Below are 12,633 nucleotides of genomic sequence, written 5' to 3'. Positions count from 1 at the left end.
AGGTCACAGTGCTAAGAACTCATCATTTCCTTCCACTGAGTGATCCAGACAATGGTAACTCAGCACTATCTCCCCTATTAAATAACGACAAAGAAATCGTTTTGCAGATGTTTTCAAGTACACCCCATTATTCTACTAGAGTTTAGACAGACATATATTTATGCAAACATTTGCTTTAACACACAGCCTTGCTATTCCAAAAAGCTCTAATCCAACGCAGCAGTTTGGCTTAACACTTACCTGATTCTGCCCTTGTCACTGCTGTGCATCTGCCAGCAAAGCCAACTTCCATGCCCAAGAGATGAAGTTATTTCTTTGCTTTCTGTGCTCATTTACCAAACTGCAGCTTAAGAAATCCAAAGCACATCCAAAGAATACCTATTTGCAGTAACAACCGTCCCATTGCATGAACGGCATCTTTCACTAAACCAAGGTGCAAATTGTTTGGATTCAGGTGGTTACAGTAAAATAACGTACTGAACATATTTATAAAGGCACACGTACACACACACACACACACACAGAAACATATACATGCCATGAAAGAAAGTAAGTGTTCCATAATAGAAAGCTTGCAATGGGCAATTAAGCTTCCAGCAGCACACACTGATTACAGGAATAACTTTGTGGCCTGAAGTCATTGTTATTTCTGTATTATACCTTCTCCCGTTGCTTGGTGTCTATAGAGTTCCATCAGTGTAAAAGACAGCAGAAAACTAGGTCTCCTTAATTCACTGCATTAAACTCCACATTTTAAACAGTGAGATTTGTCAAAATTGAACTTAGATATTACATAAACAAGACTACTTGATATGCTGTTTTATTTGCAGGTGAGAAAGCACTCAACGCATATTCATTATTCATGGTACTAGCTCTTGGAAAAAAGACTCGGAAGCTTCTGTGTCAGCTGGGATCCCTGGCCTCCTCTAAGAGAAGGGAGGAAAAGCTGCATAAACAACCAGTACTGGAGGCTGCACTCTCAGCTGAAGTCAAGACAGTGGAAACAGCTTGAACTCCCTGACAACTTTATTTCTCTCCCTCTCTTGCTGGGCCTGCGCTCCAGCTTTGAATTCCTGATGTGATGCTCAATTGTCCTCTAGGTGCTAGAAAGCTGACGTCATCATGCCTTTCAGAAGGAAATCTGTTATTCGAGCATGAAGAAGAAATGGAAGGGGTAAGAAGCAAGGAACAAACAGTAATGTTTAGTCAAAAATATAAGAGTCCCTCAAACAGCATAAATCAACTGTGGGCTTCGCTGTGGTTTTTCCCCTCTTGGACAAGCACAACAGCATGCATTTTGCTGAGAGCTGCTCAGTCTGAGGGGCCAACATTATGACTTCCCACAGCACAACTTTATCCTAAAGCTAGCCGATCGGTTCCTCTGAGAGGGGCAGTATGGGACAGAAAAGGAAAAGGGATGGGGAGGGGGGAGGGAGGGGGGGAAGCTTTTCTTTACACTTGTGCTGTTCTGAATGCGGACCATCTGTGCCCCCAGCTGGAGTGCTGGAGATGGTCTGGCACTTGAACCACACCATATTTACAGATCTAAACACAAATGGCTACTGCCTGATTGTTTCATGATTCATTAGTCAGACAAGCTCTCCTCTCCCGCCAGCACAGCTGTTACAGAGTAAACCTTTGTCACTTAATAGGCCTGATTATTACTTTCCATCAAAGGTATTGATCTGTGTCATCTCTACTTAAGGGAAAAGGGGAGAAGCGAAAAGGGGACCAAAATGTGTCGAGAAAACAAGAAAGGGGGGGAAAAATTTAAAAAACAATGACATTTGTATGGTGACTAGAGGCACCGGTCAATACGTTTAATCTCTCCTGGATGTACTGTATTCATGTATTCATTTACCACAGTGACTAGGTTACTCATGGAGATGAAACGTCTCACATGATGTGGCATTCCTTGCACTGCACCAGACTGCTGCAGTCACACAATATGGCCATGCATATAATTGGTCGGCAAAATACACAATGTGAATTAACAAATAGCATCTAAAAAAATAGAAATCAATTAAGTCGCACACGCAGCAGAAGGTAAGAACACAGGTTCCTCTCTAAATGGCAGCAGATAAAGAAATCGAGAGCGGGATTGTCGAGAATCATCCCAGGGTTAAGTCCTCATCCATCGAAGTCAGTGGCACCACCCCAATTTGCACCAGCTGAGGAGCTGGCCCTTTTTGTTCAGCAAATGAGTGCAGGATAGGATGCGGTCTGTTACATAATTGTGATGCAGAGTATATTTACCACAGCTTGAGTGCTTCTACTTGCTCCAGTAGCCGCCTGACAAGCTGCCATTGCACCAATTGCAGTGTTATTGCGAATTCACTCACTCCATTCATGGGACGAGATTTGCAACATCCAGATTGAGAGTTTCATTGCCACTCTGATTCCCACGTCGTTATCAGCACCATTCTTACTTCTATGCTGTATTTGAGGTGGTGGCTGGTACCCACTATCCCAGGTAGACAGTTGAGAGCCACAAATGTGTCTCTGGTGGCAGGCTTGAGGGGTGGGGAGAGAGCTCTTGAATAAAGATGCTTTCACTCATTCCATTTTCCTTGCATTTAAAGCATCATCTCCAAGTCCTGAAGCCAAATCCCAAAGCCCTCATCCAGTCCTCTTTCGGAATAAGCAGCAGTGAAATGCAGGAGAGAAAAGGCCCCACAGTGGAGACCACTGGGCATAGGCCCGCAGCAGCGCAATGGCATCTCTACTCAGGCTACTACAAAGAGCAATAAAATCCAGAAGTGCCTGTTCAGAGATGAAAAGGACATTTAGAACTAGTGTGAGTGCTTCAAGGACTGCATTCAGTTCTCTTGCCTGATTTAGGAACAATTTTGGGACCAAACCCAAAACAAATGCTTGTTATCTATCACCGAAGATGTTCTTTCAGGATGAAATCCACTCCCCTTGTTCATAGTCTCAATAGGTTTGGGACAGGACAAAGAATCATCTTCTTAGCCCTTTGGAGTCAGAGAAGCCCAAAACCCAAACCCTTTCCCCCACAGTACAGTATACCCTTTTTTATATGGGCATGCACACCTGCTATGTAACTCTGGTATCCCAAGCAGAAAGCAAGCTCCAGTGCCAAACAAGAAATTCCAGGATGGGACATCTGTCCTTTTCCATCTGAGGACAGAACAGATAAGAAATGCATAGGCCACTGGTAAATACTCAGTAGAGGAGATCTTTTAGATATTCTTATGTGATTGTTTGCTGTGTGGCCTGCAAGGACTGCCTCCCTTTTGTCACATTCCAACAAACCCCTTTATCAGCACCAATACCTCTGAAGAGCAGTCTTCAAGCTGCCTTTCCTCAAGCAGGAAGCAAGGTAGCTTTTCCTTGCACCGACACTTGTGTTTTCAAAGCAAAACGGTCACTGAGATGTCACACAGGGACTATCAGTCATTTAAGGCAGAGCACTGTTGAGAAAAGGAAGGAGAAACAGTTGGAACCAAAATGAGCAGTGTAGAAAACATGCTCAGATGCTCAGAGCACCACATTTTCACCTGAGCTTCGCCTGCCTCCAGGGCAGGACCTGCTGTGTCCTGCTGAGGTTTGCAGAGGGCAACGACAGACCCTCGTGTTGGTGGACTGGGAAGCAACCCATGCCCTCCTGAGACACGCATGGGCATCTCAGCAGCTATGACATAGAATAGTCCAGTACAGTCCAGCTTCCATACAAAGCTCTTAAACAGACCAAAATATAAATACTTTTCTAGCTGTATCTGTGTCCTTAAGGAATCCTGGCCCTTCTACCCTAATACTTTCCCCCAGCCTCCTAAGATCCCATTTCTACCCACTCACTCCCACATCCCTATGCATATGCATTTTCTCTGGATGGAAGGGGAAAAAAAAAAAAATCAGAAGACTGCAGCACGTGACACCAAGCAAGAGTTGTGGCACACACAATCCATTGGAAAGTGTTGCTTGGCAATACTGCGTGTGCTCAGCTTCCCGCCAAGGGACCGGCGTTGTCCCCGTGCCAGGAAATCAGCCATTCAGTTAACAGGCAAAGCAGCAAAAGCAGCGGCCACAGAAGACGGAGAAGCAGAAGGGAGCCGTCAAACCCAAGAGACACGCTTGCTCTCTTCTCCTCATGCACTACAACAAATAGCAGGGGGGAAAGGGTGGGGGTGGTGAGTGAGGAACCAGAGAGATGCTGTAAATTTTAGCTTAACCCATGTGTCTTCCTGATGCATCGAGGCAGAAAACTCCTTAGTCAGGGGTACAAGAGTGACCCAAAATGACATACCACGACAATATCCTTGCATTTAGGTTAGGAGCAAAAACCTTTCCATTTGTGAGTTGTCTTGGAATCGAAAAGGGTGACATTTTATCACTGAATCATTTAGAAGTAGACTGAGCAAAACAGTCAGGAACAGGCTGTTCAGAATAATCCTGCAGTAGGCAGGTCTTTGCCATTGTTGATGCTTCATTTTCTTCCCTTGGAGACGGTGTTCGTGTCTGGTAGCTGGTGATGGGACTACAGAAAAAAGCCAGCAAGATGTAGAGAAGAAGCAGCAAAATACTCCAATACCTACAAATAAATCCTTAACTTTTCAACAACTGTCCTTTCTGGGGATTTGCTGAGAGTAAGGTTTTATTACTGATTCATAGAAATGGGTTATCGTAGAACTACTGCAAATGATGCTAATCGCCTTTGTTATCCTTTCAGAAGAGCTGCTGCTGACACTTGCCACTGGACACACAGCATTAATTAGCTCTAGTAGTAAGATCTCTTCAAAACAAAATTCAGACAGAAAACTCTTTTCTCTAGTGTCTAACAAAACATGCCCCACCACACAAAGTTGTCTATCTTACTGAGGTCAACGTGCACTAATGGCCCAGGTGCATTACCCATCTGTTTCCAAAATTGAGTTCCTCCTTTCTCCCGGTGTTTAAAATAAAACCCTCTAACAAGGCTTGCCAGGCACTGATGACAATGTCTACCTACATGCAAAGTGTGGTTCTGAGTTTTCTGAAAGATGCTCAGCTGCATTATTTTTCTCTCACTCATGCCTCTGTTGGTGTGCTTGGAACAAAGCTGAATTAATTCACACCTATATCAAGCAGAGGCTTCACAAGTCAGATCCAATGGTGTCAACTGACAGAGCTTGGCTGAATCCAAAGGACCTAACAGGTCTGGTGGGAAGATCTTTCCTTTCAGAAACAGTAGAATCATTGTAGTATCACTGAACAGCTATGAGCCTTCATCTGCAGCTTTGAAAGCACTTCGGAGACATCCAGCAGAGCTCTCTGGTGGGGTGCCTTCCTAACAGGAGAGTTCTTCTGACCCTCTACAGTCAAGGGCAGGGGTGGAGGTGGGCTGCCTCTCACACAGGCAGAAAGACAGTTGCCTGAGGCAGCAAAATTCTTCCACGACTGGGCTGCACAAGTGGCTACAGCCTGAAGAAAGGGGCCAACCATTCTCAACAGATGCCCTCAAGCCGCATCGGAATGGGACTGTTTGTATAAAACCCTTCATGGCCAGTGATGAGAGGCTAAAGAAGGAGCAGAGTTCTCATTTTACCTTCCCATCCTGGCTGAGGCAGAGCTAAGGCAAGACTGCAGCAACATCCAACCTAGTCTGTCCCCAGATTTTCCATATATATGTGTTGCAGCTGGTATAAATTGCAGCAGACCTGTGTCAGGTTCCTTCTGCGAGCCTCGTGAAGTACTGCGTCTTGCAACTGAACTGTGTCATCAGCCAAAGACATCTTCCCTGCTAGTGGAGAGGGGGAGAGAGAGGAAAAAAGAAAAAAAGGGAAAGCTTCAGGTCAAACGATTGATTACAGTTTTGAATTACAGGGGGCTATTGATTTTTCATTAAACACCATGTACTGCTGTAAAGCGGAAAAAAAGTAATTCATTGATCAGAGCTGTGGGCCATGTTCACTTATTGGCTTCCTGCCACATCCCATTATTCCCAGTTCTAAATGTATATTGAAGTCAGTTCATTCTAATCATTGCCTCCTGTCACCAGAAATGTCTCTCAGTAACTATTAGTTTAATCACCCCTTTCTTACAATGGTAATGAGTGATAATATCCAGCATTATGGCAGATTCATGAATATTATTCATTGTATTACAGCATTGCATTTCACAATGCTCCAGTTAAGGGTCTGTCAGCACTTCCATTACAAAGCCCCCAGGCCTGGGACTTTATCAATCACTCCTAAAAATTTGCTGCTGGCAGAAATAAGGAGCTGAGGGTGTCTCATTTTTGGAGAGAATATTGTTGGAACTGCTCTCTACAAAATCTTTCTGGCCACAGTTTAGCTGCATTAAATGAGTGCTGGAAAGGGGAGAAAAAGGGGGGAGAAAAAAGAGGAACTTTGCCAGCTCAAGCTGCTTTTTCCAATTGATTAAAATGCCATCATTTCAAAAACAGGATGATCTTGCTGTTACATTGGACAGCGATTCAGGAGATAAGCTTTCGCTTCCTAGTGCTGACACTCGCAGACAGCACTACCATACTACCTTGCTGATAGTGACACTTCAAATGTCAGAACGTCTTCTTTGAAACCTTTTGACTTCTGCAGTATGTTTTTATGTATTCTGGCTGCCAGCTTCTGTGTTTGATATGTCACATTTCAAGAAAAGCACTTTCTGTATGCCCAAACTTTGAAAACCTCAGATTTTACGAAGTAACTGCTTAGGTAAAGCCTTGTCCCGGGAACCATGACAAGTAAAGCTTTAGTAAAATGTTTGTGTTTGAGTCCAGCCTGGAGGCTTAGAGGGAAAATGGTAAAAACTGGGGGGTTTACACCTATAACCATGGGGACACTTTTCCGTTTCCAGTGGCTATCCATAAAGATGTCACTGGAACTACATGCCCTAAAACTGAAAGCAGGTTACTATTAATTTCCAGACCCTGAGCTGAATAAGGTTTGCTGAGGTGACCAGTTGCTTCCACACTATTCTCAAGAAAGGAGAGGGAATGCAATAATGCAGGATTCAAAACCACAATATGATGATACGAGATAAACAAAGCAAAGAGAAATCAACTCCCATCTGCTTGCACCATCAGAGAGCCTGGTCTGAAATACGTAACAGTGACCACAAAGAATACTTTTATAAAAATCTCCAGGGGATAATCATTTTTAAATGCTATCTCCTATGCTTAAAAAAAAAAAAGTTGCAACTTCAAAGCCTCAAAGAAAAAAAGAAGCAACAGGAACTTCACCTGGCTGCAGTCTTAAGCTACTTGGGGACTTTGTACAGTTGCTGACTTTGTATTAGTTTTCCAAATGTCAGAGGTATCTCTGATACTCAAGAGCACGTAGTTTAACTTGGCATTGGCTATTTGAAACCACTCTCTGGAAAGCAAGTATGAGCTTAGCATATTCTGTAGGGGGTCCAAAATAGGTACAGAACAAATCACACAAACAAACACACATACACAGAGTAATAAACCTATGACTTTATAATATATTATAAATAATACTGTAAATTATTTATTTATAAATTTATTGTTACTTATTTATTATACTCCAGTATATGAAAGCATTCAGAAAAGAACAGCTCCATTATAGGAGAAAACATGGAAACAAAACAGATGAATGCCAAACTTAAACTTAGCCCTCGCACTAATTAGCCAGAATTAACATGAGATACACACTCGTCAGCACTCACAGACTGATGGTGGCATCACTAATGACTTTTGCCTGCCACTGTGAGGGTACACCCTAAGCCACTGAATCCAGTCTCAAACGCATAAAGTACTGGGAGTATTCACAGACAAATCCCTACACAAGAGCCTTCCATGACACACATGCAGGCCAAGTTTTGCCTTACTTGTTAAAGCTTTAGCCGCTTGCTTTCACCACTTAGTCCCACAGAGGTGCAAGTGCTACCCTTCCATCACCATTTCAGTGTGACTAAGGTCACACCAACTGGTATTCACTGTCACATCTACCACAGGTAAGGGGTGCTCAAGGACAAACGAACAGGGGCAGGCAGGGCAGAGCGAAAAGAACTGAAGAACACCATGTTGCCCACTCGAGGAAGAGGGACCACTCTCAGTGAAAACATTTATGTGAAACACCCAAGGGAGTCTCTTCAGCAGGGGTCCTTGGAAAATGAGTTCCAGCTACAGGCGGAAAAGCAGTATTTCATTTACTTACTCATGTTTTCTTGCAAGAAGTGTCTTCTGCAATGTGTTCCGATACATTGCCTCTCCCTGAAGCCAACCTCCTGCTGAAGCTCTTCACAGTTTGTTGCGAAGGAGAAGCTGAAGCCTGCTAATTCCTGCTTTTGAGTCCAGAGCCTGTACTTGAGAGGTCAAATGGGGCTGAGAGTGACCATCTGGACAGGAAAGAAACAGCAAATTCCAGCCACAAACTTGCTTTTGTACACTGGTGCTCTGTGGCTGCAGAGCCAGAAAGACAGTTCCTACAAACAATGCAGTAAAGGCAGTGGCAGGCCTCTGTAAATAAGTTCTTTTGAGGAAAAAGGCTAATGGGTGGTTTATAGTATGTGGGAATAAGTTAACGGAAGGCTGCAGGGCTGGCAGTAATCAGGTTAAAGGCATCAGGCGAAGCCCAGAGGGAGCTCTCAGTGCTTAGAGGATGCTGTCAGAATAAATAACACTTTTCCTTACTGGACACAGGCACAAAAGAGCAGCTTATCCATGCCAGGTGTTTATATGGCTCCCATTATCAAGTAAGCACTTCGCAATCTTCACTGTGTTTACCTTTCCCTAAACTCAAAACTGTAACAGCAAAGTCTCTGGAGAACAGGGAGTGATATTGCCTGGGTGCATTTTGAATATGGCGGTGAAAATCGCACTGGTGAAGCCAAAGAAAGTAAGACCTAGATTGTCAAAGGCAGTTTGGCCTTTACATCCCCCAGAAAATCATGTGAAAGTCAAAGTGAAAAGATCTCTGAGGATTTTTACCTAAGTGACCAATCCAAGTTCACACAAGGATTCTGCAGCAGAGCAGGATACTTGCCTGCCCTGTCTTCAAAGAAATATTCCTATCATTTCTGCTAGCAGAAGTACAACCCCTGTAGATGGGAACACTTGTTTGGATGCAATTTTCTTCTTTAGCCTTCAGAAGCAGAGATGTTCTCCTGGCATCCTGCATTTGCATGGCATTCACTTAACCTTACAAAAAGTTAGAGAGAGATCAAAGCTGTTAGTTTGGCTGCCTGTACATTCCTTGTCTCCCAAAAACCGCCGTGCCTGCAACAGCCAGGTCATTTAAAATGAATTGGTTGATGCTATTAAATCTACACCCTAGGAACGAAGCCCTTACTGGCAAGTCCTGTTTTTTCCTCTAATGCCCATACCTTGTGCCAAATAAACAGCGTTCATTTCACATCATTTGCAAAGGACAGAAATCCTCTGTAGAGCTGCAACAAACAACCTGCCTCCCATGCCAGTATGTAGTACACATATCTCGGGGTAATAAAGCCTTCATTTCATGCTTCAGCACACCTGATCTAAGGCTTGGATTCAGGAGCATATTCAACAAGAGTTCAGACTCCACAACAGCTCCCACCTAACTTCAGTGTGAACGCCTCCACATTTATTCAAATTTTTAACATTCAGACAGGTTTCCCAAGGGAAAAAGAAAATAAGAATCATTCGGACTTTGTACCTTCCACTTCTCAAGTAACTTTTGCACATATTTTTTGCACTGTACCCAAAGCTAAAAGAGCACTAATACTCAAGACAACTAAGCTCCAGCAAACAGTATGGGAACAGGTGACTGGTTGCAGAAAAGGAACCTGTACCTTCTTCAAGAGCAATTTATACCAGATCTTCAGAGCTGACCTCTTCTCTCTCATGCTAGCTGTTTCTTACAGTGTCTCATCATCAGTCCATGCAACTGGGCTTTCAGAGTCCAAGAGGATGCAGAACACCATGAAATATGTGAGTGCTTGTCAAAAGCACAGCCTAAATAGTTACAGTGACATAAATACAACATCAACAGCTGCTGTACCTTTCAGTTCAAGGTACGAAAGAACAGCTGATGTAAATTGTACCAGTGTGCTATCAACATAAAACAACAGGGCTCGATATACTGCTGCAGGCCCCAAGCACTCCACATCTGTCTTTACACCAGTGTGAGTTTGACACCCATAAGTTCCAAAAATAAAATACTGTTTGCAAAGGGAATTGTTTTTGCCCTGCATCAGAGAGCTCATACCTACAACAGGGCAGAGAGACAGTACTCTCTTTGCAGGCAGCCATTAAGGAATTAACGTAAGGAAGCAAGAAGCAAATATGATGATAATCTGTACAGGAAAGTGCTTGTCAGAACAAGCCTCAGTCCAGCTGGGTGTTTATGCTGGCATATAACCTCAAGCACCAATTTGAAGAGAGCTGCTTGCAATCTTCAAGTTATGCACATACTTAAGCTGTACCATATACTAGGGCATGCTAAAACTGATTTACTGGATGCTGCCTCACCACACCATTTCAACTAGACTAAATGATGTTGCTGGCCAGAGCCAGCTTGGGGCTCAGCCTTCACTCCACCACAGATTTCACCATACCTATTACCACCTTGATACAAACACAGACATTACCTCCCCACTCCCACCCTCTTCAGGTCAATGCTTCAGGGCTTTGCATGACGTGGATCTGAACAAGTACAAAGAATTCAGGGTACATGTTGGCAGAGCGCAGCACTCCAGGCCAAGCCTGAAGCATGCAAACCACCACATTGAAGTCTATCCCATACCTAAGCAGCCAGCTGAACTGAGCCCTGAAGTCACACAAGCTGGAAAACAAGATGGGACTATGGTCTACTCCATGTTCATTCTGCAATGGCACCACCTATTCCGGACACCACTGGCAGGGTCATCAATATCCAAGGACAGCCCCAGTTGCCTTATTCAGTCTCGAACCTTCAGGTGCAAACTTGGCCCTAGGGAATGACTGGAGCAGAAGCAGAGCAGGGCCAGGCACAACAAGCATTTGTGGCTATTAGTGAGCACTGCATATTGCCAACCATTATGAAATACAAGCAAATACCAAGTGAGGCTTTAGCCAGTTTAGATAATCCTGCAGGGAATACTCCCAACAGAAACTAATACATATGCAAGCAATAGCAAGCTGCCTGGAAAACCGAGCATTTTGCCTTCAGTGTCAGATAAAATGCAACACTTAAATTGCCTTTGGCCTAGCATAAGTGTATTATTTAACATACATATACCCTCAAAAGTCTGTTCCTGAATATCTACACAGGTTTTATCCTCTCTTCAAAGTTTCAGCACAGGAGGTCAATATCGTGCTCGGGGTCTGAATTTAGAGCAACTCCTGCTGCCTATCTGGAAAAAGTCCAGATTTTTCCCTAAGTAACTGGGAGCACAGCTTGCCCACGCAGAGACATCTCTCAGCCCCAAGGTTGTCAGCAGTCACTTGGGATTTCTTTGCAATATGCAGAATTTCTGTGTTTAACCATCCTGCATTGTACCGCTGGACTTGCATTGTACTCGATCTGCTCGCTCACCCACTCCTGCTGTTGGTGTCAACTCGATTTGTCTCTCCCGCCACAACCCTCTTCTCCTCTTGCAGGGGGGCGGGCTCGCTCTCCATTGTGTGATCATGCTGCATATGTTTGTAAAACACTAATGTCCCAGAGAAAGGGAGCGGGTGAAGGCCCACATGCGACATAATAGCATTGCTATGCCAGGAACAAAACATCCCCAAATGAGGGTGGTCGGCAGTACAAGTGGCTATCAGAAAGTCAGTGCAAAATTCAAGAGGCTGAGCACTTTCAATTACGATTCAAATCTGCCATTTAGTTCATCTTGTTTATTTAGGCATTAAAAGCAATTTTCCAAGCACATGTCTGTCACATTTAGACACAATGGACTAGCCTGTAATTAGGAAGTATATGACCTCACTGGCTTTAATTGGGAGAAGCCTGCATCCAATCCGTGTACCAGATGATAGAAGGCAACTGGCATTAGAAGGGAAGTTGAGCGTCAGCTGGTAGAATGCACACAATACCTGCTGTAATGGCTCCCAATTCATCATCACCCCCTCTACCATCAGGACTTTGTCAATGGTTTCTTCATCAATTTGCTCGTGTACCACCTCAAGAGAGCAGGAGACAGATACTGCATGGTGAAGAATGACATTTATCAGGGGCCGTGAGAGGAAAAATAAATAAATACATAAATAGCAGAAACGGCAAATTCTGCTTTGGCGAGGGAGCCGCACAGGCATGGGGCCAAAAGCCAGGTCTAGTTGTGGAGGCTATAACTCTGCTAACTTTATACCTGCTTACCCAAGGCCAGAGTAGAGCCCATACTACTCACCAGGGCATGCTGTAGCTTAAGCATACAATAAAAAAAAAGAAAAAAAAAATAGGACTAAAGCATCCCCAGCAGAAAGCTCTTATAAGGAAAAGTCCATTTGTTGTAAGAAAATGCAATAACAACAACAAACAACAAAATCAGCCATATATACACCCAATTGCATAAGAAGTACAATTTTGGCCTGGTTAAGAGCTGACAGAACTCTCTCTCTACCTCTATTGTATTTCCAGTTATTTCCATAATGCTGCACAGATGCTCCTGATTACTGGACAGGCCACGTAACTATGCTCCCCACTCTCCCCCAGAGCTCTGAGATAAACAGCTATTGTCAGTTGCAAA

At 43.8% G+C, this 12,633-nt stretch overlaps 1 long non-coding RNA gene across 17 annotated transcripts in view; it reads right to left on the bottom strand.

Annotated features, from left to right (window-relative positions):
* LOC137855847 (uncharacterized) overlaps nucleotides 1–12,633 on the bottom strand; it is a 48,003-nt gene that overhangs the window by 14,411 nt on the left and 20,959 nt on the right. For 7 of the 17 annotated variants that reach the window (XR_011096001.1, XR_011095997.1, XR_011096000.1 and 4 more), the window contains exons 4-6: nucleotides 8,970–9,124; nucleotides 8,142–8,322; nucleotides 5,658–5,737 (exon numbers count right to left, since the gene is read on the bottom strand). The exons of 1 other annotated variant lie outside the window; for it this stretch is intronic. This is a non-coding gene — a long non-coding RNA (uncharacterized lncRNA). Of the gene's footprint in view, nucleotides 1–802; nucleotides 5,738–8,141; nucleotides 8,323–8,969; nucleotides 9,125–12,633 lie in introns of those variants that run through there. 9 more of the 17 variants (XR_011095995.1, XR_011095999.1, XR_011095991.1 and 6 more) reach the window with 9 other exon arrangements.

Source organism: Anas acuta, chromosome 4 (assembly GCF_963932015.1).
Source record: "Anas acuta chromosome 4, bAnaAcu1.1, whole genome shotgun sequence".
NCBI lineage: Eukaryota > Metazoa > Chordata > Aves > Anseriformes > Anatidae > Anas > Anas acuta.
This window is presented reverse-complemented; position numbering and strand designations above follow the sequence as displayed.